Raw genomic sequence first — 24873 nt, 5'->3', positions numbered from 1 at the left:
AAACTATGCTGCCTCTCAGAGTTTAATGCAGTTTTAACTAATGGATTTTTGTTTTGTTTTGAGAGAAGAATAATGGGGGAAACACGGATCTTTTATTTTAGGAAACTGTTATGGTAAGATGTATGTCAGAATTAACAAATGGAACTAACGCTCTTCGGCTGCTTCTTGTCCTTGTCTTAAACAGGAATTAAGTTAAACACAGTGCTGAATGTTAATTACATGTTTACTGGCTAATGAAAATTACAAATGGTTTTGCCACCTCAAACAATGATGAAAACTCTGAAGACACTGTAATTATATACTTTGAGGGAAATAACTCAGAATATTGATCATAAGAAGTGTAAATCTTTTTTTAACTATTCATTAATACCATAAATATGGGCTACAGAAGTTTTTCCTTGCGGTTTGTCTCATCAGTTACACCGAGGGGATGGATGGTGAGGCTCCTCTGGGGAGGTGGTGAACTCATTCTCTTCCAGAAGGAGGCCACTTGTGTAACTGGGGGTGCCCCCCTCCCTTTCGCCCCCGCCCCCTTTAACCCCAGCAGAAGGTCGAGGGATAGCTGAACAGGGGGGCCGGGCTCAGGGCAGGTGAAGGTGATCACAGCCCAGCCTCTTTCCTCCCCTCCCCTCGCCCTCGCTTCGCCTCGCCTCCGCTCGCCTCCTCCCTTCCTGCCAGGTCTGATCGGTGACCGCCTTCCCCAGCCAGGGCGCCAGTCGGATAACCCGGCGTTGAGCTCCTAATGGAGGACAGCACATCGCAACCCAGCGAAGCACCCCTGACAACCCAAGTTCCCCACTTTAGAGGTGACTAGGGCAGTTCATTGCAAAAGAAGAAAGAAGAAGGAGGGGGGGAAAGTTGAGGGTGGAGGTGTTTATTGGGTAAGATGACTCAGGCAACCGAACCGGAACTGGGTTTGAGAGTAGAGACATATTTTGCTGATTAAACTCCGGCCTGAGATGTAGCTCTGCACTCCGCAGTGTAGCAGCCACTTCCAACTCGGGGGTCAAAGGTGACGTCTGCACTAACCCTAAAAGGCTGGTCTGGCCTGGCCAGAAGGCCGAGCCGGGGAGGAGTGGGCCGCCCGCCTTTTCTGAGGGGGTGCCCGTGAAACCCGCACGCGGGGGACACAGAGCTGAGAGCGGGTTTTCAGTGCAATATTGAAGATTTCTCAAAAGTGCCCTAGGCTCGTGGGACTGGAGTCCTCTTTTCCCCTGAGAATTCCCAAGGCGCTGGTCTTTGTCTTGGAAGGAATGGAGTTTCTGAATGGTGTGAAAGCGACAGAGAGGGTCGCTTCAAATCGATTTTACTTGTCCTTTCTGTCTTTTCGGATCAACGCCCTTCAATGGGCACAGAGGTGCTCTTTCAACCAAAAACTTGTGCTACATTTTCTGCCTGTATTGGTGCTAAATACAATAAGCACTGGGCAGATTTTTTTTTTTCTTTGCTCTCCAAAGCCAGAAAGCACCCTAATTAAATTGTTTTATATGGACAGTCAAGACGGACCAATTAAGTATGCATTAGTATAAAGATATAGTCTGCAGATAAGGCGGTTTAGAAAATCACGTGTGGGACAAAGGAGAGAGGGCTAGCACTTGGGAGGGGCTGCCTGGGCCAGCAAGGTCGCTCACCTCTCTCCCTGGGCTCCGGGGGATTTGGGGAACCCGGGCCTCAGGTGAGAGGGGGGTCAGAGCCGATCATAGGTGGGCCGTGTTGGAGCTTTGCAGGCCCGGGTCCCCGACCGGAGAGCGGCGGAGCCCAGGGGGTTAGCATCTCTCGCAACCTCACCCTCGGCTCGAGGTGGCGGTCCCGCAGGAGCGGGCGAGGGTGGTGCTGTGAGTCCAGGTCGGGCCCAGGGCTGGTGTCTAGATCGTGGGCGCGGCCCTGGAATAAGGAAGAAGCATGCGCTCCGGGGAGGCCCGCGGGGCCTGGGGGTCGCGGACAGAGCCGCGGCCGCAGCCCTCGGGCAGCCGGGAACAGGGTAGGAAGCCCCCTTCCAACTTGTCCAAGCTTCTGAGGAAACGGGAGTTTCTTGACCAGCAAAGTGAAGTTCCCGCCCGACGCCAGCGGGCCCAAGGGGCGTCGAGCGCCAGTCGCAGAAGTGCGGAAAAGACCGGGGGTCGGAGACGAGGGCGCCAGGACACTAGTTCGAGGGCCGGGTCCCCGCAGCCTCCCCGGGCCTCCCCACACCCCCTCCGCCCTCGGTGGTGTGGGCGGACAAAGTGCAGCGCGCCCAGAGGACGACCTCCGGGGCCGCGGCCTGCGCTTCCCCGCGTCGCGGCGCAGGGCTGTGATAGGTGGTCCGCGGGGCGCACGGGGCGCCCTGGGTCCGGGTGGGGGGGGGGAGTAGGACGAGAATTAGAGCCTGGGGAGGCGGCTGAATGTCAAAAGTAAAAAGGTTGAAAAGCCAATCTTCCCGGCGCGCATTCGCCCCCCACCCCCTCCCCTTTGCTGGTTGCCGAGGCCGTAAATCAGCGGCCGGCGGCGAGGGCGGGAGGAGCCCCCTCGGCGCGGCCCCGCCCGGCCCGTGCGCACCTCCCGGTGGGCCCCGGATCGATCCGAAGCCTAGCTGAGGATGTCACCGCACTAAATATTTACTGATCACACACAAATAGCCGGGGCTCCAACGATTTTCCTCTGTGAGGAGAGCTCAGAGAGAAGGGTAAATCATTTTATTAGTGTGGATAAAGCCCAGAGCACACTCCGGGCTGGAGTGTTTTAAGATGTGTCTTCAACGGGATGAAAAGAGTTAGGGAAATCGATACGGAGTGATTAGAAGCCCCCGGGGTGACTGAGGGGGCCGGGGCTTTCAGGGATTTGGCGAGGCAGAGAAGGGGGGAGCAAACCTCGAGGGGGGCGGCCCGAGCCCCGCCGGGGAGCTCGCGGGCGCGGGCCTGCGTCCTTCGGTCCTCGACGGGAGACGCGAGGGCGCAGCCCGCGGCCCGGCGTCCGCGCGGCCCGGCTCGGCTGGGCCGGCGCGGGGTGAGCGCAGAGCTGGCCGCCGCCGGGCCGAGGTCTTGGGCTCTCGGGCTGCACGTCGCGCGGGCCAGCGGTCAGGTGGCCGCAGAAGGGGATCGCAGGCCCGGCGTCGGGATGCTGGCAGGTTGGCCACAGGTCGAGCGCTCCAGGCAGCCTCCTGGAGGAACCGTGTGGCCCAAACGGGTTGCGTTTCCCCCCACCGCGCCACGTAGCATCCCCGAACTTTCTGGATGAATCTCTGCACCCCGCCTCCTGTCCCGTCTCCCTTAGTGTCCCCGGAGAGGACGCAGCGGCCCAGCCCCGCAGGCTGCCTCTCCTTCCCACCCATCCAGGGTCAAGGGCAGCCGCCGGGTGGCAGGACCCGCTGTGGACCGTAGGGCGAGTGGATTCGGGGTTCGGGGGCTCCTGGGCAGGTGGGAGAGAGTCTGAGGGCAAGCAGACAGGCAGAGGCGGGGTGACACACACCAGCGACGCCCCTAAGGAGGTCTCCAGCCTCTCCAGGGATGGGAAAGCAGTTTTGGGGAGGCGGCGGGTCTCAAGCGACGGTCCAGCGAGGGAAATGGGTCTGTGGCCCCAAGGCAAGATGCAGGGGCCTGAAGTGAGAGGGCGCAAAGGCTTGCGGGGCTCGCTGAAGTTGGGGGGGATGTTTGCTAGGAAGAAGAGGAAAATCTTCTCCCCAAACTCAAGCAGCAAAGTCCTGAAGTTTAAAAAAAAAAAAGGCTTTTCACTTCTGGAAGCGGAAGAGGCATCGCTCTCTCCTGGGGACAAACCTTGAGTTTCGAAACAGCTGCAAATAATCAAGAAGGCACAAATTTCTGGGGGGAAAGGGGGAGACAAAAGGCGAGAAAGGGAAGAATCTCTTTCGTTTCTTCGTCCCTTTCTCCCTCTTAACCTTTCCCTAACAATCTGCTCTTCCTGAAGATGCTGATAGCTTGCTGGCTTATTTATTTATTTACTTTCCCTCTCCCCAAATTTGCTCGATTTCCTTGGCAGCTTGAGGAATTCAGTTCAGGCTGCCCTACTTGGCTCCTCGGCGCAACAGGAAATATAACTGCAGATCCAATTAACCGTTTTTCAGAAGGGAGTTTTTTTTTTTTTTTTTAATATGAATCCCAGTGGATTGGAGTGATGTGTTCAGGTGTGAAGCGATTGGTGCCTCGAATTCTTTCCTCGGTAATCCTTTAATTCCTGCGATGGAAGCTCGAGAGCATCGCTGACCTGCAGGCTGTCAGGAGCCGGGTCTCTATTAACCCTTCTTGGTCTCGGCCAGAGCGAAGGTTAACTACACTAATGTACCAAAGGGGCTGTAGCAAGGAGGAAGGAAGGGTGGAAGGAAGGAAAAAGGGAAGGGTGGGAAGAAGGGAGGGAGGGAGGAAGGACAGAAAGGTAAATTCATTCTAGCTGCAAGGGTTTTTAAAGCTCTCACTGGCACTCTCCCACCCCCACCCTTCCTGCGAAAGCGGGTTTCTACTGAGAGAGACAGCAGGCTCATCCATCAGGGTACCTCACTCCCCTGAGATGGACTTTGGGGAGTAAGAAGACACAATGTCGTGAAATATTTTCTTATATTTAACTGACCACCCAGTTCACTTTAAAAATCATTCTAACATGTAAGCTACAATTAATTATTTGGGGAGGGGTTAAGCCCCCCCAATCTTAAAACATATTTTACCTTCTTTAAGTAAAAGCTAGTTTAGAATCTTGTCAGTATTCAAATTATAGCCATAAAATCCAGATGAGATTTGGAAAATGCTTTCTGTAGTTTTCATACCTGGTGGCCTTTTAATGAGTAGTTATATAATAGTTATGTGCATGAAAGTATATGCACATGGGTGTGTATGTATTCTTGGGGTGGTAGAAGTTCCACGATGGATTAAAGGTTTATATACTCAAGCACTAGACAGAGGCTGTCACTCATGTGTATATGCTTGGGTTCTGGAGGAAAACAGTACAAAAAAGAGTTTCGAATGAGTTCCTTGGAATCACTATTGTTGAAATACAAGCTGAAGCAACTTAGTATTGGTGAAGCTATTGTGCCTTGCAGAATCATAGAAAGATACTTCAAAGTAAAAATGTCAGTTTTCAGTTTGGTAGCTTTGGCAGGGCATTTAAACAAAAGGTGAGCATCTTTTGTCTAATATATTTATTTAAAAATTCAACAATACCCTACTGTTTATTTTACTTTTCAATGAATTGAAGAATTAAAAGAGAATAGGCTCTAGCTAGAGATGATAGCATAAGGGATTTGTTGCCCATTTAACCAAGTCTGATGTGGTCTGTATATGCTTTTAATTTTATATTACAAGGCAACTCCTGTTGAAAAAGTTTAAAAGACATCTAAAGCCATGTGGACATCAATTCTTATTTAGAAGTGGACAGAGTGAGGCAAGATTGTCTGATTCTGTATCTTTTTTTCTCTTAAGAGACTGGTAATGAATTCTTTAAAATGACAGTTCATTTTTGGTATGTCAAAAAAGGCATTAATCAAATGGTATCAAGTGCCAGTCATTTAAATGTGAAGGTGTTAGTAAGGCAAATATCCAGATAAATTAATATTGTTAATTAGCTGCATCAATGTACTTAGAGAAAATACAAAATAAAACAACAGAGGGGATTTATCTTGTTTAATTTCCTTTAGCCACAAACTCAAGTTGAATTTCAGAAGGAGAAAATAATATAAGGGGTAATTTCCATTCTCTTGGCGTTTAGAAGGTTGAAAAACCCCAGTTTTACTACAAAGCATATAATTAGAAAAGTAAGTAAATGGACCAAGATATACTGCTATAATAGAAAAGCATAATGTATGAATTTAGAAAACATAATTAATTAATTATCAACTGTACTTCTCTTAAAAGGATGGTTTCTTGAAATGGTAAAGGTACATATTAAAAATAAAGGACTACTGTGCAAAATTAAGAGGAGGCTGTATAGCATAATATTCAGTTTTATTTCTTTTTGACTGTAGGAAGTATCGCTTGAGGTTTTACAAAGTGTGATGTTTAAATAAAATTTACACTGATCATTTTTATTTTGAATACAGAATAGAGAAAGGTGCCTTTCCTATCTATCACAATTTATAATAAATTAGTCAGCCTTATCAAAGGGATTACAATGTGCTTGACTGAGGTAAATTGACTGAGATGATATCACTTAAAATAGTTTAAAGCAAAAGTGAAAATGTAAAAGGAAGAGAATATTGACTTCAGTGAAAAATGTCACATTGGGTATTTCTTGACAGGACTACTTTACATCACAGGTCAGGGAGAAGTTAAAATTTTAGGCACTCCTATTTCTCTGCAGAATGCATGTTAATAATATATTTATTGACTCCAAAAGTTATGGTGAAAATTTTTACTTTTCATATACTTTGTTGTCATATTGCCATCCAAATAGAAAGAAGTGAAATTTAAGTGAGGTTTAAAAAATCTTAAACAATATTTTTCTTTATAGTCTCCAAGAATTATGCTTATTTACTCATTGACTTTTTCCGTATGATTCTGATTAATAGCTTTTAAAATCATATACAGTTGCGATGAATTCTACATTGTTTTTACATTGAAAACAAATTTAAAGGCATCGGATCTTTCTCGGAAAGTGTAATTGAATATTCAGTTATTGAAGAGCTACTGTATAAATTTCCCAGGTTCTAAACACCTAAACTTATTCTTTCCTACCAACTTTTAAAATTACAACTGGCATGGCTGTGGATGAATATTTTATATAAAAGACTATATTTCTCTTCCTGCTTATCTGGGAAATGCCTCTAATTTGTCTTTTATGCTTAAATACTTTAAAAAAGCATTAGTCCATATGCAAGAATTATTCATGCCCTTGAAAAACAGTGAGTAAAATTCTAATTATAGAGCAAAGGTGTGATGTTTACTGTGAAGTTTCAGGAACATGTAAAGTTTTCTTCATAAGCTGGAAGAAAGTCTATCCTAGATAAATTTAAATAGGGCAGCTTTTGGGTATGGTTTATATTCTTGTCCTTCTGCCTTTTCGCCTTTGGCACTAAGGTATCTGGGTTCTTGTCTTCACACACTGTCTATTGTTAGCAGATTTTGAGATTAAAATACTTTCAAGTGGTCTTGTCTTTATAGCTTCATACATTATTAAACTGGAAAGTAATATTCAGTTCTGTGTTCAAATTTGTATGTCCAGACAATAATGAGGAGGTGACTCTCTGCACTACTCTGCCCACTCCTCCGCCCAAATCCAACAACAATAAGAAAATCATAATATATACAAGTTAAAGAGGAAAAAAACTAAACCTTAGGATTCAATGTGTTGGAAATATAGGATCATTGTTTTTACAATGGAGCTCTTTATAAGACTTTTTTCATCTTAACTATCTCCCAAGATGGGATACTTCAGTTTTATATATAATTTTTGAAGTCTGAGCAACTTCTAACACTATATCAAGTTTTAACAACATATCGCAGGCTTTTTGAAGTGAAGGAAGATTTGAAAAATAAGCCTCCAAAGTAAAACACACACACACACATAAATGTGACAGGGCATGAGGCTTGGTTTCATTTTTAGGGATATTATGAAAGTTTTACTTTAAAAATTATAATAACATGCTTTCTCATCAGGTGCAAGGCAAGATAATTATAGGGAAAAAAGAAAAGATTCCCTCTCATTCTTTTCCACCAAAAAACCAAAGCACCAACAAAAGCCAAAACAAACCCTAATCCTGACCCACACATAAGAAGCCCCTTACCACTTTAGGGAAAGTTTCTGTGCTAACTGTGAGTTCTGCCGGAGCTCCTGGCTGGTCTACTTTGAAACTCGCCAGGCAGTGGTTACACTCCAGCCAGGAGCCTGGCAGCCTCAAAAAGGAGGCAGATTCTCTGAGCTCACTGAAGATGACCTACCACTTAGAGGGAAAGTTTGGAAAGCAACTGTTGAAAGTTAACCTCTCCTTTCCAAAGAAGGTTTTCAGAGGCAGGACCGTGAGAGTTGATATAACCAATTTTATTTTCTAAGGCATTCCTAACTTTTATGATTCCACCCCCGCCATCCCCCTTCCTTTACTATCTGTCTTCTGCCTCCAGGGCCAGTGAAAGAGCAGGGCAGATTCTAGATTGCTTTCAGAGTTTGCCTTCTCTGATGATGGATTACCATGTCAATTTAAACGGCATAGGATTAATTTGTTTCAATGATTTCTCTTTAGGCTGAATGCCAGCCGTTTTTCTATCTCTCCCCTTGCTCTTCAGAACAACAACCACCAAAAAAAAAAAAAAAAAAAAGCCTTCTTTCCATATTCTAAGTTAGGAGACAATAATAGAAATAGACAAGTTAGGTGTAATGTTGCAACACAGTTATAGGTCTGAGTGTTTTTATCTCTGTCTGAGAGGCTGAAACATAGAGTCAGTCACATTAAAATGAAATTGGACTCAACATTTATTCAATAAATACTTGTCTTGTAGATAATCCAGTGCCGAGTGCTTTTGACACATAAGGACTTAATTTGTCTTGGATAACAAGTTATTAATATGGCACATTTAAACTTGCCACCTACAATAAGATTTTTGAGATCTATAACAACTCAAATGATCACTGTGAAAAATAATTTGTGTGAGGGAAGGAGATCTTTTTGAGAATGACTATCTTTATTACATATGAAGATATGTACACACACATACTGTATATATGTAGCTACCTACATACACACACACACAAGTAATACATATACATTTCAGATCACTTACAAACAAAAAGGTTCAATAAATTAAAAACAAATCCATTCAATATGCAGGTAGATCTAATCCTTCCAAACTAAGAATGTCAGCCAGTTTTCTCTTTTGAATGATTTCTAAAGTGCACAAGAAAAATGCTGTTCAAATGCACCTTCCTTGCAAGACCAAACCCATTATAAGGATGAAATGGCACAAAAAAAGCCCTTAGGTGCAATCCAAAATCAAACACCCCCTCCACATTTTTTACCTATACTAACCTTTCAGCTAGAGAGAGCATTTTGCTTGTAGATAGAGGCAATTTAAGTAAAATAATCTACCCCTAAAGTGATTATTGTATTTCTTTCTTAACGGAGGTCCTCCAGCAGATGTAAAGGAACAGGAGAGGGGTTTGATCCGATAGCCTGACTGTGTTGAGTCCATGTGGCTAATTTCGAACCCTGGGCCTCTTTTTCAGTTTTTTGTTCAATTTTCATAATAACATCTCCTTTTCCCAGCATTTCCCTGCACTGAAGTTAAGCATCACAGTTCAGGATACTACCTTGCATTCCGAATAGGAACACAATGGCTTTTCCAGCCTTCCTCTCTTCCTCCGGCCTCTCAAGGCACCGGTGGCTGTATTTGAGCAGGTTCGACTTTCTAAGGACATACGCCATCAGAAGCCAGTGACGGTCAGAATTGGAATCTATATGCAATTTTAATTTGTAAAAAAGTTGTTGGTTGTTAACCTTGAGATTGTGCATCTCTAAGAAACCAAATCTTTGAGTGCTCTCCCTGGGAAATGATGTTACACATGAGCAGAAAATCCAGGCAAGAAAGGCTAATTGAATGAAGAGAGAGAATTAGGTTAAAAAATAGAGTACAATCTAGTATCACATTTTCACTAGTGTGACTTGAAATGAAGGTGTCTTCAAGTCGCCAGTGATACCAGAGTGTTTAGATGTTGGCCACAGATGGGAACACCTATTGAAATGTGTCTGAAGAAGATTAATAGGGCTTGTCACTGTTGGGAAAGCACTGCTTTGCTGTAAATTTCTACCAGCATAAGATGAATTACCAATGAATGCTCACTTATCAACCCCATCACTATCGTTCAACAGTAAATCAAATTGAGAAGTTATCTGCAATCAGAAAATTTCTGTTTAAAATAGACATACACCTTTAGGCCCTGACTCTTTACTAATCCTACTCACAAAACAATTACGCATCCCATGATGCTTCTTTAGCTTAAACAAAGCTGTATCTTAATCATGTATATACTTTTAAGTTCACGTGTAATGGTCAGCTGGTCATTGGCAAAGTTTGCCAGTATTTTAACACAGTTATGAAGCCTTCTTGGAAGCGCTCAATGAATATTTCATAAAGTATGCTTTCTTTACTTTGAGATATTTCTTTCTTTCCCTTACTTGAAAGGCAAAGAAGAAAGTGCTGTTTTCGGTGTTCTAAACCCTGTCTCTGCCACTTCAACATCTCCTAATTCCCTGGTAAGATAAAATTATGAGAGAATTACAAGTTTAGGTAGAGAACAGTGGAACAGGACTAAGTGGATAACAGTGATAATTGAGGAAATGCATTTTTTTCTTTTATGATTTCATGGTGTTGCATGTATCTCATTTCTAAGGTGATTTATCAAGAAACAAATCAGTGGCATTAATTCCTTCATCACCTGTTAACCGGCTCTAGGCATCGAGAGGCCTTGTGACCTAGGAATAATAATGTTTTAATAAAACCATCAACCCTTGCATTTTTATAGGGCTCTAACTATTTACAAAAGTTATCCTCACATGCATAATTCGTTGGATTTTTTACCAAAATCCTACAAGACTGAGATTTTATATTCCCATTTTGCTGATGAGTAAACTGAGGCTCAAAGACTTATCTGAGGCTATGGAGCTAATAGGAACAGAGTCAGAATTCATACCTTGGCTTCCTAGGTTCCTTTCAGGGTTTTTCACTATGTAAATGAAGAAAATGATGGTGATGCTAACAGGAGTCAACATTTACTATATATATATATATACCAGAACTATGGTGAGTATAGACATGGATTATTATTTTTTTAATTAATTTATTATTTTTAGCTGTGCTAGGTCTTCACTGTTTTTTCCGTGGGCTTTCTCTATTTGCAGCGAGCGGGGGCTGCTCACTAGTGGCCTTTCATGGGCTTTCTCACTGTGGAGGCTTCTGTTGTTTTCAAGCACAGGTTCCAGGCACATACATGGGCTCCAGTACCAGTGGCGCAGGGGCTCAGTAATTGTGGCGCATGAGCTCAGTTGCCCTGTGGCTTGTGGGATCTTCACGGACCTGGGATGGAACCCATGTCCCCTGCATTGGCAGGTGGATTCCTGTCCACTGTGCCACAGGGAAGTCCTACACATGGACTATTTTATTTAATTTCTTATACAACTTTGAGGGAGGGTTGTATAATAACTGTGGTTATTTTCCATTATCCATGAGAAAACCACAACAAAAGCAAACCGAAGCTTATGGAGGTCAGGAACTTGCCTGAAACTCACGTTGTTGGTAAGCTGGGACACATTATTCAAATCCAGGAAGTCTACATTCAAAGCCACTGCCCTATCCCATGTTCTTGTTTCCAATTACAACGAGTCTTCAGTTGCACTGAGGAGTCACAAGAACTTTTACTTTTTTGGTAACATAAAAATCCCTCAGACTCTGAGGCAGTGTGTTTTACAAGAATAGATCTTGGTTTGGAAATAGACCTGGGTTTAAATTCCAGCTTTGCCAGTTACCAAATATTTGACCTCCACTGCTTTGGTTTGATCCCTGGGTTGGGAAGATCCCCTGGAGAAGGGACTAGCTACCCACCCCAGTACTCTTGCCTGGAGAATCCTATGGACAGAGGAGGCTGATGGGCTACAGTCTGTGGGGTCTCAAAGAGTCGGACGTGACTGAGCGACTAACACTTTCACTTTCATTTGACCTTGACTTTCTTCATCTCTAAAATGGGGTGCTTTGCTTTTGGGTGCTTCCTTCTTTCTTGGTCTCTAAAAGGGAAAGTGCGGAACAGAAAAGCGACAGCCATGCCCAAGGAGGAGCGTTGGGACCAGTGACATGCGAGGTACTTTGAGAAGGTGTGACTACTGTCTCTAGACACCAGCACTGGGGACACTCAGCATTGGACAAAGCCTCTGTTTTCCTCCTCTCTGCTGCCAGAGAGTACTGAATATTTAAGACAAGGGTTTTGTTGTTTAGTTGCTCAGTTGTGTCGGACTGTTTTGCAGCACCATGGACTGTAGCCTGCCAGATTCCTCTGTCCTTGGGATTCTCCAGGCAAGAATACTGGAATGGGTTACCATTACCTTCTCCAAGGTATCTTCCCCGCCCAGCTATCAAACCCACATCTCCTGCATTGACAGGTGGATTCATCACCACCGCACCATCTGGGAAGCCCTAAGACAAGGACAGTTCTTTATAAAACCGTAGAATTTAAAACTTAAAAGGAATACTACCTCCCTTATTGCTCAGATAAAAGCAAGAAGAAAAACCTTAAATCTGGAGAAGCTGGGTGGCTTCTTTATGTTCTCTTAGCTGATTGGTGACAGGGTTGAAATTTGACTCCTTTTCTCTTGGTTCCTAAACCAGAAATCCACCCTCCTCCTGTATCTTCCAAACACTACGTTCCTATTCATAAACAAAACAAAACAAAGCAAAACATAGTTTAGATGATCTGGTCATGTCCTTATTACAACTATTTCTCTGTTCTATTTTGATATGATAATTTGTGTGGGTTAGTATTGGTTGTAACATGAAATCTTCCTAGATCTTCACAGTAATTTTCCATAAAATCTATTAAGCTAACCAGCCAAAGAATTGAAGCTGTAGTGAAGAATCGCACAATAAAAATATTCTATAATCTCCATTAGGTCACTGTAATATTCCAATCCGTATTTATTACAACCCTCCTCTGATGCTTACATAACCAAAATTGCTAGATTTATATTCTCTAATGGTTCCCCAATGGGAAAAACCTGTGTTTTTTATCTTCCTTTTCCTGTCCCAAATCACCCTTCCACATACATTGGCTTCTTTGGGAAAACCCGTCTGGGTTTAATCAGAAGTTGCAAGACAAAATGTGCATTATTAAGAAATATAAATATTTTCAGAAGCAATCAAAGGGATGAAAGATTGATTCAGCATGTAGATTGGACCTAATTCGAAGCAGCTTTTTTCTAATGACGGCTACTGGGATACAGTCAAGAGTTCTTGTGGCCACCAGTTGGAAATGCCGACCCATTAGAATAATGTCTGGATTTCTCCTGCTAGGTACAGTATGTTGAAATACTTTTTTGCAAGGTGTATTCTTTAGTCTCTGGGCTGAGCCACCTTTCTTGCCACCCTTAGGGACTTGGAGTAGTTACCTTTAGAAATTATGACTAATTCCTTCTCTTTAGAGTTTAGATCAGCAAGTATCTCCCTTTTTACAACTCGGAAGTTGGCTTTGCATTCACTTTCATAAGAACATTTTGGCCCGGAGGCATGTGTATTACAATCTCTTTCTTGGCTTAATAAAAGGTATCACATTATCTACCTGGTCAATCTCTATCGGCTTTCAAAATAGAGACATGGAAAAACCTAATAAGCCTCATTAAGATATCTGCTTTAGAAACAACAGGCCACCTCATTTAGCATGTTGCTTTGAAATGTCCCAGCAGAGCTGGGTGGTCATTGCTTGAATATAGGTATTGCTAATTTGGGAATTTTGTCAGTCTGATAGCTCTGGAAAAAAGAGTCTAATGCGTCAGTGGAATTTTAATATACAAGAGATCAAACCCTGATTGTTGTATTTTGTTTTTGTTTTCTTTTTTTGTCTCCTTTAATCCTACTTTTTGTCCACAGGGCGCTATGTGTGAGAGATGGCTTGATTTTCTTGATATGGTTTACCCATCCACAGATGGAATTCCAAAGAGAACTGAAAATGTCTTTAAAATCAACACAACTCAGGGAGCCCGAATGAACAAGTTTTCCTTTGTTGTAGGGTATAGTATTATTGGCTGTAGGTTTTTTTGATATACATTCTAAATTAGGCCTGCAAAGGCATGCTTCATCTTTAATTCATCACTCTCAGCTGAAAGAGATTAGCAATGTCTAGCACGCACCCCTCGTATGGTGCTGACCTCATCAAGTATGGCCTGAAATTAATTAGCCTCATTCATTCCAAATGGAAAAGGATAATGGAGCAGCATTTTAGAGATGACCATCACAAATTGTATGCAGTATATTTAAAAAGGCTCCTATTTTCAATCCATGTAGATTAAAATTCTTTCCAGGGTTTACAATATGCCAGAGTTATCAAGGACTCAGAGCGAAACCCGAGCAGGTTTCGGGTGTATATATTTGTGTGTGCGCATGCGTGTGCCAGTGTGCGTGCATGCCCAGTTGTTTGTTGTATGAGTGTTACAGCCTGTGTATAGATGGGTCCATATTTAGCTGACTTGCTGTCTAGGGTGATACCTGGAATACTTGAGCGACAAAAATCTAATGTTTCATGCTGTTTTAAATGATCCGGTAATAAAATATGTTAAGTGGATTTTTTTTTTCTTTTTCTTCTTGTTACCATGAAGTGGGCATGCCAGCACAAACTTGCTGCTATTTTCCAGTTAGATGGTATTCATCCTCTAATTTAGAACCAAAAGCCTCTTAAAGAGATGCTCGATGTTTCTATTCGGAGTTATTTTTGAAACTTTCTTTGTCGTTTCCCGGTCTTTACTGTTTGATCATATTTCAAAACACGATTGAGGACTAATTTGGATTACAGATTCACTTAAATTTATCATCTTTCTAAGATTAGCTGATTTTTTTCCCTCTTGGGGATTGACTAAGGAAGGCTAAATTTTTGAATATCAAAATTGCTTTCTTTTCTAGCCAAAATAATCTTTACTGGGGTTCTTTGGGATTCTCAAAGATGTTGTAAACTTTATTTTTATGACCAGTCATTTGGGAACTACAGATTAGAGGAAGAAAAAAACCCATGACTTTTTGTGTATGTATTTACAGGTTTGTTTTTTTTTTTACATAATATAAAATGTGATTAATTTATGAAAAGCTATCAGCAGCACTTAGGGAAATTTTATCTAATGCACAGTTCTTTAGGGAATTTTCTTTTTTAAATCCCAAAGTGACTTTGTTTAGTTCCATTGAAAAGTAGGTATTCCAAGTAATACAATTGCAAAGCTTCTACTTAACTATTGGGGTGAGAAATGCACTTTCAGGCAATCTTTATAGAGCTCATTGATATAGTAGTCTCAATATGTAAGTTATTTCAGGCCATTTTGTCTTAAAACAGAAACTGGAAGCATCTTGTCCATATCTCTGAAAATGTAGGATTTGGAAATTTCTCTAAGCTCACTCTTGCTTAATCTTCTCATCCCAAGGCCCCTTTATTTAATGGGCATATATCATTTATATGCCTAGGATCATCAATCACAAACTGTGAACGTATCATTTTGACATAAAAGATCTATCCTTAAATCCCCCCACACATCTAGCATATAATTTGAGGAAATTAGCTAAAGTCTGGGCTTCTGACTTCTGGGGAGAAGATATGTAAAAATGGAGAAAGCTTATATTATACAAATTTGATTTTAAAGTCATGGTTTAGGTGAGCCAGGGATTAAAAACTGATGCAAGTACAGATCTTTAAATGTTGACAGAAATAGATAATTTTGTTAATTATTATCTGGTCAACTTGGAATTTCATGGCTAATGAACACAGTATGAAATAAAGGAGAATATTTGCAAAAATAGCATGCCTCATTAAAGCGTATATTACCAAAACTATATTTTTCTCACAGTTATTTATTATTGAGACAAGGAAATTCATATGCTCTAAAATATTGCAATTTACTTAAATATTGAACAGCATGTCTCAATTTTTATTTTAAAAATGTTTTTTATCAACTGAGGTGAAAATGGCAGGAAAACCATAAATATAAGGATTAAGGCTGCATGAAATTTGAGTTCATTCAAATGACAAACCCAAAGTAAAACTCAGATGAACCTACCAAATTTCATTTGGTATCCACCTGAAACTATAAATCCTCTTTTGGCATTTGAGAGTAGAAAGGAGGTTCACCTAAAATTCAAACCAGGTTTTCCTAAAGCTAACCCAGATTCACTCACTTTGGGGTAAATTATAGTTGCATTTTGTGTTCATAATAAAACTTTCATCCCACTTTAGCTAATGATGAATAGATGATGGGCTGGGAAAGAGAACTAGATGTTTTTGGAATTACTGTTTTGTCCTATTTTATTTCATATTTCCTGTAAGGTTCTGAGGTAGGGGAGAACAGTATATGAAGCTCATTTTCAATGGTACATGTGGAGATATGACCCATATGAGAGACCAGAGGGGGAATCAACAGTTAAATACACATATGATTTTTTTAAAAAGGAGAATCTAAATGAAATATCAGTAGCTTACATTTCTTGAGTGCTTACTATAACCAGGCACCATTTTAAGTACTTTGCATGTATTAACTCAACTTAGCTGACCATAACAGTACCAGACAAACACTATTATCTCCATTTTACAGATAAGAAAGACTAGGCACGGGGAAATTACGTAACTTGCCCAAGGTTACACTGCTCCTGAAAGGGATTTGAGCCCCAGCATGTTGGGTTCTGGAATCTCTGTACCTAAGCACAGTGCTCTCCTGACTTCCTAGAAAAATTGTAATTGCAATGTTGTTTGCAAAACAAACTGTTACAATGATACATGGCAAAGTGTTTTCCCATTTTTAACTGCTGAGAACAGGAGGAAATGTAATGGCAGAACCAAGGTAGAGAAAGTGCGTTCTTGTCTACTCTCCTTATCCCAGATGTAGGAAGGGAGTGGAAGGCGCAAATCTCCCTGAAGTCTTTGCTGAGCTTCTACTTGGAATGCTACATATGTAGAATACTTTAATGCCACAGAGATGGAGATAAATGGGCTGGAATTCAAAGGAAAAAAACGACAAAATGACAGGGTGAGAGGATGACTAGGGAGAGAAGATCAAAAGAACCAAAAAAGGAAAACTTGGAAAAGCAAGGGTTAATCTAGAACTCAGTGGCACTCTAGAGATATTCAGAAGAAAAACCAAGGCCTACAGATGTCACCAGGGAGATTGGAAATAGGTGAAGAGGAAGGTCTAAGAGAAAAACAAATTAAGGGAACTCAGTTAGTTAGATTTTGTCATGTTCTTGAAAGACCAGTAATGAAAGCTGTATATTTTTTTGGAATACTAAAGCCCAAGCCAGAAATTTCACAGGAAAACAAAAATGTATTCCCTGCCTTGTGTAGGTTGAAGCAGAAAGATGTTGCTGTTTAGTCACTAAGTTGTGTGCAATTCTTTACAACCCCATGGACTGTAGCCCCCCAGGCTCCTCTGTCCGTGGAATTATCCAGGCAAGAATACTGGCATGGGTTGCCATTTCCTCCTCTAGGGGATTTTTCCGACCTAGGGATCAAACCTGTGTCTCCTGCTTGGCAGGCAGAATTTTACCTCTAAGCTACTGGGGAAGCCTGAAGCAGAAAGATAGGCTTAAATATATATATATATATACTGTTATATATTACTATATGATAGTAATATATATACATACTATTACTATTATATATATTATTATAACATAAAGGATTTTTAAAACCATATATATGGATTTTAAAAAGTGCTTGACATCATAATCATATGTAGGGAGTGAAAGTCTCTCAGTTGTGTCTGACTCTTTGTGATCCCATGGGCTGTAGCCCACCAGGCTCCTTTGTCCATGGAATTCTCCAGGTCAGAATGCTGAAGTGGGTAGCCGTTCCCGTCTCCAGGAGACCTTCCCAACCCAGGGATCGAACCCAGGTCTCCCTCATTTTAGGCAGATTCTTTACCGTCTGAGCCACTAGGGAAGCCCCGTCATATGTAGCCTGCCCCCATAACGTTTATATTCACATTTTCATTTACTCCTCATGGTGAGTTTGTCAGGGTTACATTATTAGCCCCATTTTGCAGACATGAAAACTGAGGCCCCGGGAGGTTATGTTACCTGCCCAGGGTCCTGCAGCCTGTGGTCCTCCCACAGTATCCCAAGCTTCGTCTCCTCCCAGGACATCACACACTGTCTTCTCTCACACAGCATCCCTAGGACTTCTCCCAGAAGATGATGTCACAGAACAATTGGTTTTAGGCCAAATTCACTGCGGTGCATCACTCCCAGGGCACATGCTGATAAGAACATGCTCTGCTGGAATGGGACACAGCCCAGTTTCTGGCAGGCATCCTCTAAGAGCTGGCCTGTCTGCTCAGCCCTTGCAGAAGCCATGTATATTAAGTAAACCCTCCGAAGTTGGCTTGGATGGGGGAAGCAAACAATAGATGGACAAACATTCGAACATGGACTGGAACACTACATGGAGACCCCCAGCCTCCTGTGTTTACAGGCCCCCAAATGAAATCACCTGGCTGTTTATAGGAGTCTTAGTGCTGATGAAAAGACTGAGTTACGCTCCAAACTTTTCCCTGCCAAAGGAGAAAAGTTCCAGGTTCTTTAAAAAGTATGTAAAGCATCTGATCTGAAAAGTGGCAACAACATTTGGGACCAATTACTCAGATTAAGAAGCAACAATGCTCTGTTTACACTTCGTAGCCAAGAGCTGTTTGGCTCTGGCCCATAAGCTGGAGATTGTAAATTATAGAAATTTCAGCCTAAAGTTGCTGTCTCTTTTGACCTGTGTGTCTGAGGGTAGAGAGAATCAGCTAGAAAAGCCCTGTTGTTACTTGCCTTAAAATGTCAATGAATGTAGTCTTCCAGGTATGACGTTTAACATAGATCCTCTGCGAGGAGAGCATGCATTTTCTCACTCAGGGAAGGGTCTAATTGACTGAGGATGCTGTGTCAGGATGTGGTTTTTCAGTTTGCTACTCCTCAAAAATTATTTCTGCAAAAGAAGTTAAAACTAAAGGCTCTCTGACATCTTTTGCTTCACTGCCATTGCATTCCATTTTAACACTGTTTTCCAGTATGCTGTGGATTAACCATTAACAAGCGGGAGTTGGTAGCATTATTACCGTGAGAACGCAAAGACACAGCTCATGTGGGCAAAAAAGAGGCTTCAGTTGGCCAAAACGTAGAGGCTGAAAGGAGTTGGAATCATTTGAGACTGAGATTTCCTTTTCTCCCTTCACTAAGGAGGCCAGCCCCCACTGCATGTAATCCTGATGATTCCAGAAGTTTGGGGAAAATTCTCGTCTTTCTTTTAACGTAATCCTGATGTTAAGGGCTTGACCTTGCCAGGGGGAAAAGGAACCACAGAGGTCAGACAAGAAGAAGAAATGAGAGGCATCTATTCCTGAAGCATAGACCTGTGGAAAAGACGAGTCATTATTTTACCAATAGCTGAAATGCCCGTGTGCAGAGGTTTATAATTTAACCACTTTCAATGTCACATTTAGACCATCAGGCTGGACACATCACAGGCAGGGAGTGAGTGGGCTCTCTTTTTAAAGTTCTACAGGTTGGATAGTCATTTAGGCGAAATGTGATTGGGGTTTTGACTGTGAAGTATTATGGAAATCTTAGCACTGGAAAACTTTTTTGTTTTGTTTTGTAAAACATTTGTACTCAAGAATCCAGTGTCCACTTCATGGAGGACTCTCTTCTGAGGCAACTCATTTGAGGACATTCCAGTCCCCTTGGATGTCAGCATATATATGTGTAGATTTTATAAAAACTGATCAACAGTCAACTGTATTCATTTTGGATTCTTCTGACCCTGGCTGGTCTATCTCAATAATTTACCGTTTTCTGCAGTGTCAGAGCTTCCTGACATCTACAATTAACTCACAAATTAACTTAGAAATGATAGTAAGCGCTCAGCCAAATGATATAGTGGCCACTGGGGACTAGGCCAATTTTCTAGAATAAGGTTAGGACCAAGTTACTCTGTAACAATGCTAAGGTTGGTTGTATAGGAGTAGTTCTTCAAATGTGAGCAGGAATCTAGGTGTGAGGGGGAGATGTTATCGGCATCTAATTCTGTTGGTTACTCAGCCCTCTGATTTTTCTTTATCTATGAAACAGGGATAACCGGTTTTTAAAATGCCATGGAAGCCTTAAATGAAGGCTCCATAATGGAATCAAGAAGTCACAGAACGGTTCCCTTGGAAGGAAGCTTGGAGAACACTGGTCCAACTTCCCACTAAAGCCAGACATCTGGAAATGGGCAGATGGGCAGGCAGACACGGATCTTTAGGACTTGTAAACTCAAGTCAGGTCACGTAAATATGTGAAGACCTGGGTGCAGCCTGCCAGTTAGTCCTGGCCAACCACCTAGACAGATGGGAGTGGGAGGGGTCCTTTTTCTGAGGCTGCCACTACTGGGGGCTTCGTTTTTAGAAAGTTTTGTTCCTTCTATGGGAACCAAAGGGCTTCCCAGTTGGTGCAGTGGAAAGAATCTGTCTCCCAACGCAGGAGATGCAAGAGATATGGGTTCAATCCCTGGGTTGGGAAGATCCCCTGGAGCAGGAAATGGCAACCCACTCCAGTATTCTTGCAAGGAAAATTCTGTGGACAGAGGAGCCTGGTGGGCTACAGTCCATGAGGTCACAAAGAGTCCATGGGGTTGCAGAGAGTTGGACATGACTGAACACACACAAAAGGAAACAAAAAGCATGTCGCTGGAGCATCTTTCTACAGAGTTGGAGTCTGTCCTCAGAAGCAGTACAGCTGAACCTCATCTCTACACCATATGGCAGACTTTCAAACCCTTCAAGGTAACTTTCATTCTTCCCCCATTCCCTTGGCTAAATCCCCCAGTTTCCCATAGGATATGGACTCAGAAGTTTTGTCTTCCTGTGTTGGCCTTAGTTTCTCAGAGTCTCTTAAGAAGCATCCAGAAACAAAGTATTCAGAAGTCTCATGTCCAGAGCTGTGTACCATGCATGCCATGTGACGTTAATCAGAACCCTGGTCAGGGAGGAATCCCATACTGTGGAGTCAGATCTCAATCATCAAGGAGCGTGTAAGGAGGGATTTATTGCATTTAAGAATGTCTCATGTTTATCCCCATTAAATTGCATTTTGTTTTGGCTTTTTGGTGGCTTTTAGAGTCTGTCCCTCTCATCTTTTGTTCCTTTACAAATTGCATTAGCATGTCTCTTACAGTTTTGTCCAATCATTGATCTGCGTATTAGAGAAGCCAGTGTTTCCGGGGTTTCTATGTTCTTTGATGTCACTAGCAATTATGTTGAAAATAGTTAGTTTATTTCTTCAACTAGCTCATAAGCAGTGGTTAACAGTAGGACCTCTGCTACTGCTAAGGCACTTCAGTTGTGTCCGACTCTGTGCGACCCCATAGACGGAAGCCCACCAGGCTCCCCCGTCCCTGGGATTCTCCAGGCAAGAACATTGGAGTGGGTTGCCATTTCCTTCTCCAATGTGTGAAAGTGAAAAGTGAAAGTGAAATTGCTCAGTCGTGTCCGACCCTTAGTGACCCCACAGACTGCAGCCTACCAGACTCCTCCATCCATGGGATTTTTTAGGCAAGAGTACTGGAGTGGCTTGCCATTGCCTTCTCTGTAAGTAGGACCTCTGCAAACTACATTTGCCAGGATTTAAATCCTGGATCTGCTGATATACCAGGAGCGTGGCCTTGGGCATGGTGATTTGCCTGTGCCTCAGTTTCCTCATCTGTAAAATGGGGGATAATAATATATGGCTATTTTGATGATTGAATGAGTTAATATATGTAAAGCATTTAGACTAGTTTCAGGTACATAGCATGCACTGTTTATTATACAACAAAAATAAATCAAGACAAGGTTCCTAAGGACAGGCACAGTTTCTCATTGATATCTGTATCTCCAGAGACTAGCACTGTGCCTGGAATATACTTTGGATATATGGACAAGTGAGTTTCCATAGTGTTCTGGACACTAGATGCAGACAGATAATATAAGCAATGCTGTGGTTTCCAATGCTAACAGATTTTCAGTTCCTTTCAGTTCAGTCATGTCCAACTCTTTGCAACCCTATGGACTGCAGCACACCAGGCTTCCCTGCTCATCACCAACTCCCAGAGCTTGCTCAAACTTATGTCCATTGAGTCTGTGATGCCATCCAACCATCTCATGAAACTGTACACCATTCAACCTCAGGCCATCATGGGACTGGTTATTTTGTCCCTAATTTTTCTAGGAATAGTCAGCATTGTCACCAGTGTCTTTACTGATACTAATCTGTTATGTCTCCGTTTAGCTCAGAAGACCAGAAAAATCAGACACTGAAGTTTCCTCTCAACTCAGAAAAAGGGCAAGGGTACTGTTAAGTTTTGCCTGCACGCATGGGAGAGGAAACACTATTTTTAGCATGCAAGGTCTCTTAACCCAAGAATCCTAGCTTTCCTCACTCAGATCTTTGTGTTTAAACTTTTGTAGATTCCCGGCTGCTGCTGCTGCTGCTAAGTCACTTCAGTCGTGTCCGACTCTGTGTAACCCCATAGACGGAAGCCCACCAGGCTCCCCCGTCCCTGGGATTCTCCAGGCAAGAACACTGGAGTGGGTTGCCATTTCCTTCTCCAATGTGTGAAAGTGAAAAGTGAAAGTGAAGTCGCCATAGGCAAACTCATTCCAAAAGACATGCTAAACAATTTAAACATTTGAAAAGGCATCCACATCCACAGCGTGGAAGTTTCCGCATCTGCGTACCTTTCCATTAACACCCACAATGAAGTGCTAACATCAGGGTAAGGTCTTGATTTAAGTGCATAGCAACGTAATGCCCGTCCCTCCTCCCGCCCTCCTCCCCTCTTCAGTTTCCGGGTGTTAAACCAAGTTCTCCTCGGGTTGCAAATTTAAATCGCTCAGAGATACCTTTTACAGGGAGTTCTTTTTGAACTTCTGTCCAGGCTAATTCAAACCCGTTCGGTATTTTCCTCCTTCTCCATTAATACAGTGGAGCTCAGAGAAGAAAATTCACCAGTGTTTTCTCCTTTGTACGTGTTCAATAGGTACCCCTGCAGCAATAACCTGGAGGAGGAGCCGGGCTGCCAGAGCGGGGGCCACCGGTAATCGGATCCGGGGTTGTTGTGTGTGTAAAGTGCTAACACTTTTGACAGCCACCATCCTAAAGGGGTGTAGCGAGTCACTGGGAATTTGTACACAGACTGCCCTATCCATTACGCATCGCCCATATCATACCCATAATCTCCCAAGGCAGAGATGCTATTCCACTCAGCGGGCCAAGGGCTGCCGGCGCTTAGATACACTCAACTCCCACGGACTCTGTGCTACCACGTACTTCAATGGGACTTGTCAGCGGCATAAATTTAGCTCAGTACAGTCACCGCCGCAGCGGGCGCAGCCAAACAGAGAGACCAGGCTGTGTGTTTAAAAGGCTGAGGAAGAACAAAAAAGCTGCCAGTTTTCATAGGAAATCTTATCCCTAGAGCATGAATAACTGGAGCCTGACACCCACCACACCACCCTCATCTCCCAGCCTGCCGATTCCAGCCTGGAACTTGGAAGCAGAGGAAACAGAGAGGGCATGAAAAAAAATTTTTTTTAAATGTCCTGCTACAGGGCATAAAACTGTGCTTTGCATCCAACCTGATTATGTGAGGGAAAAATTCCCCATAGATGATTCTCGGAACATTTATCAAAATTTCAAGGAACATCTTGGAACAAATGACCCTCTTTAAATAGAGAATGTTTAAAACACATACCACAAGGTCACAAAGATGGCCAGCTCCTGAAGGCCGCCGCTCTGAGTCACACACAGGTGTCATGGGCCTTGTGGTATATAGTATAGCGTTTCTTTTTGGCTCTTTCATAATGTTTTTGCCATGTTAGCTAATGTAATTCTTTGAGAGGTCTGTCTTGGCTTTTCAGACAACCCCAAATCATACCTGGTAAGTGATGAGTGCCACTGACCACAAGGCCAGCCTACAGTAAACTCCAGGGTTTAATCTGTATTCTGAGCCCTTGCTACTGCAGACAATGAAGTCTATTCATAATCACAGAAAGTTTGGCAAGCAGGGCCTGGGTGCCGATCCATGCTTCACGTCATACTAATTGTGTGTCTCGGACGTATCCCTTAGCATTTCTAAGCCCCAGTTTTCTCACCTGTACAGAAAGTACCAGAAAAGATGTGCCAAACAGTATGAAAGCTCCATCAAATGGATGAATCCATGTGTCACACTGTGTGATATGCAGTCATACTGCCTGGGCTTCCTAGGTGGTGCTAGTCATAAGGAACCCGCCTGCCAATGCAGGAGATGTAAGAGATGTAGTTTCAATCCCTGGGTCGGGAAGATCCCCTGGGGGAGGGCATGGCAACCCACTCCAGTATTCTTGCCGGGAGAATCCCATGGACAGAGGGGAGCCTGGTGGGTTACAGTCCATGGGGTCACACAGAGTCGGACACGACCGAAATGGCTTAGCACACAGCACACAGGTACTCGAGAAAAACCTCCGCCTCCTATTTCTTTTTCCTCTCTTCTTCCCCAAGACAGTCTAAGAAGTTACTGCTCATGCAAACCCAGGTCTATTAAGAAAAATACTGCATTTCAAGAAAATAAATATTACCCCATGAATGATAAATGCTCATATATGTAACAGAGCACATTTAAAGCTATCCTCATCCTTTGATAGTTGTTACGGAACAGATAAGAATAATCTATTCAAAAGGAAAATAAAAAACTAAAGGGTAAGGAAACAAATTAGACTTTTACTTAGGTCTGATTAGTGGCTTCTTCCAGAGGTGATTTGAGCTGAGTTTAGGATCCCTGAACTGTTAATGTGCACTGCTGAGAGGTGACCATATTAAGAAGCTGAATGCATAATTCATTCAAAGTTCATGTATATTGTCTCAGTTTGGGAAAGAACAAACAGGTGCAATTCCATTAATGCAGGAAAACTAGTATGTTTCATGATAATAAGTTTAGGTATAGAAAACTATCTTTCTCCTGGATAAATTTAGTTTTCTTATCATTGCTTCATTTTTTTTCTTTTCATCTTTTTCAATATGAGGACCCTAGTTCAGAGTAGAATTAATCATGTTGATCATGTGTTAAAAAATTACATCACTCTAAAAGACTTCCATTCATTCTAAAAAAGGTGGTCTTGGTCAGATTTTTATAAGAATGCATTCTTGAATAGGAAGAAGGGCACTAGGTTAAATTTGCAAAGTATGAGTAATTCAGGAAAAA

At 42.5% G+C, this 24873-nt stretch overlaps 1 long non-coding RNA gene across 1 annotated transcript in view; it reads left to right on the top strand.

Moving 5' to 3' along the window:
* Positions 1-24873, top strand: part of LOC148774579 (uncharacterized) — a 61544-nt gene that overhangs the window by 2443 nt on the left and 34228 nt on the right. The window lies entirely within an intron of this gene.

This window comes from Moschus berezovskii, chromosome 21 (genome assembly GCF_049115385.1).
Source record: "Moschus berezovskii isolate FMDL1 chromosome 21, NW_MosBer_1.0, whole genome shotgun sequence".
Taxonomy (NCBI): domain Eukaryota; kingdom Metazoa; phylum Chordata; class Mammalia; order Artiodactyla; family Moschidae; genus Moschus; species Moschus berezovskii.
This window is presented reverse-complemented; position numbering and strand designations above follow the sequence as displayed.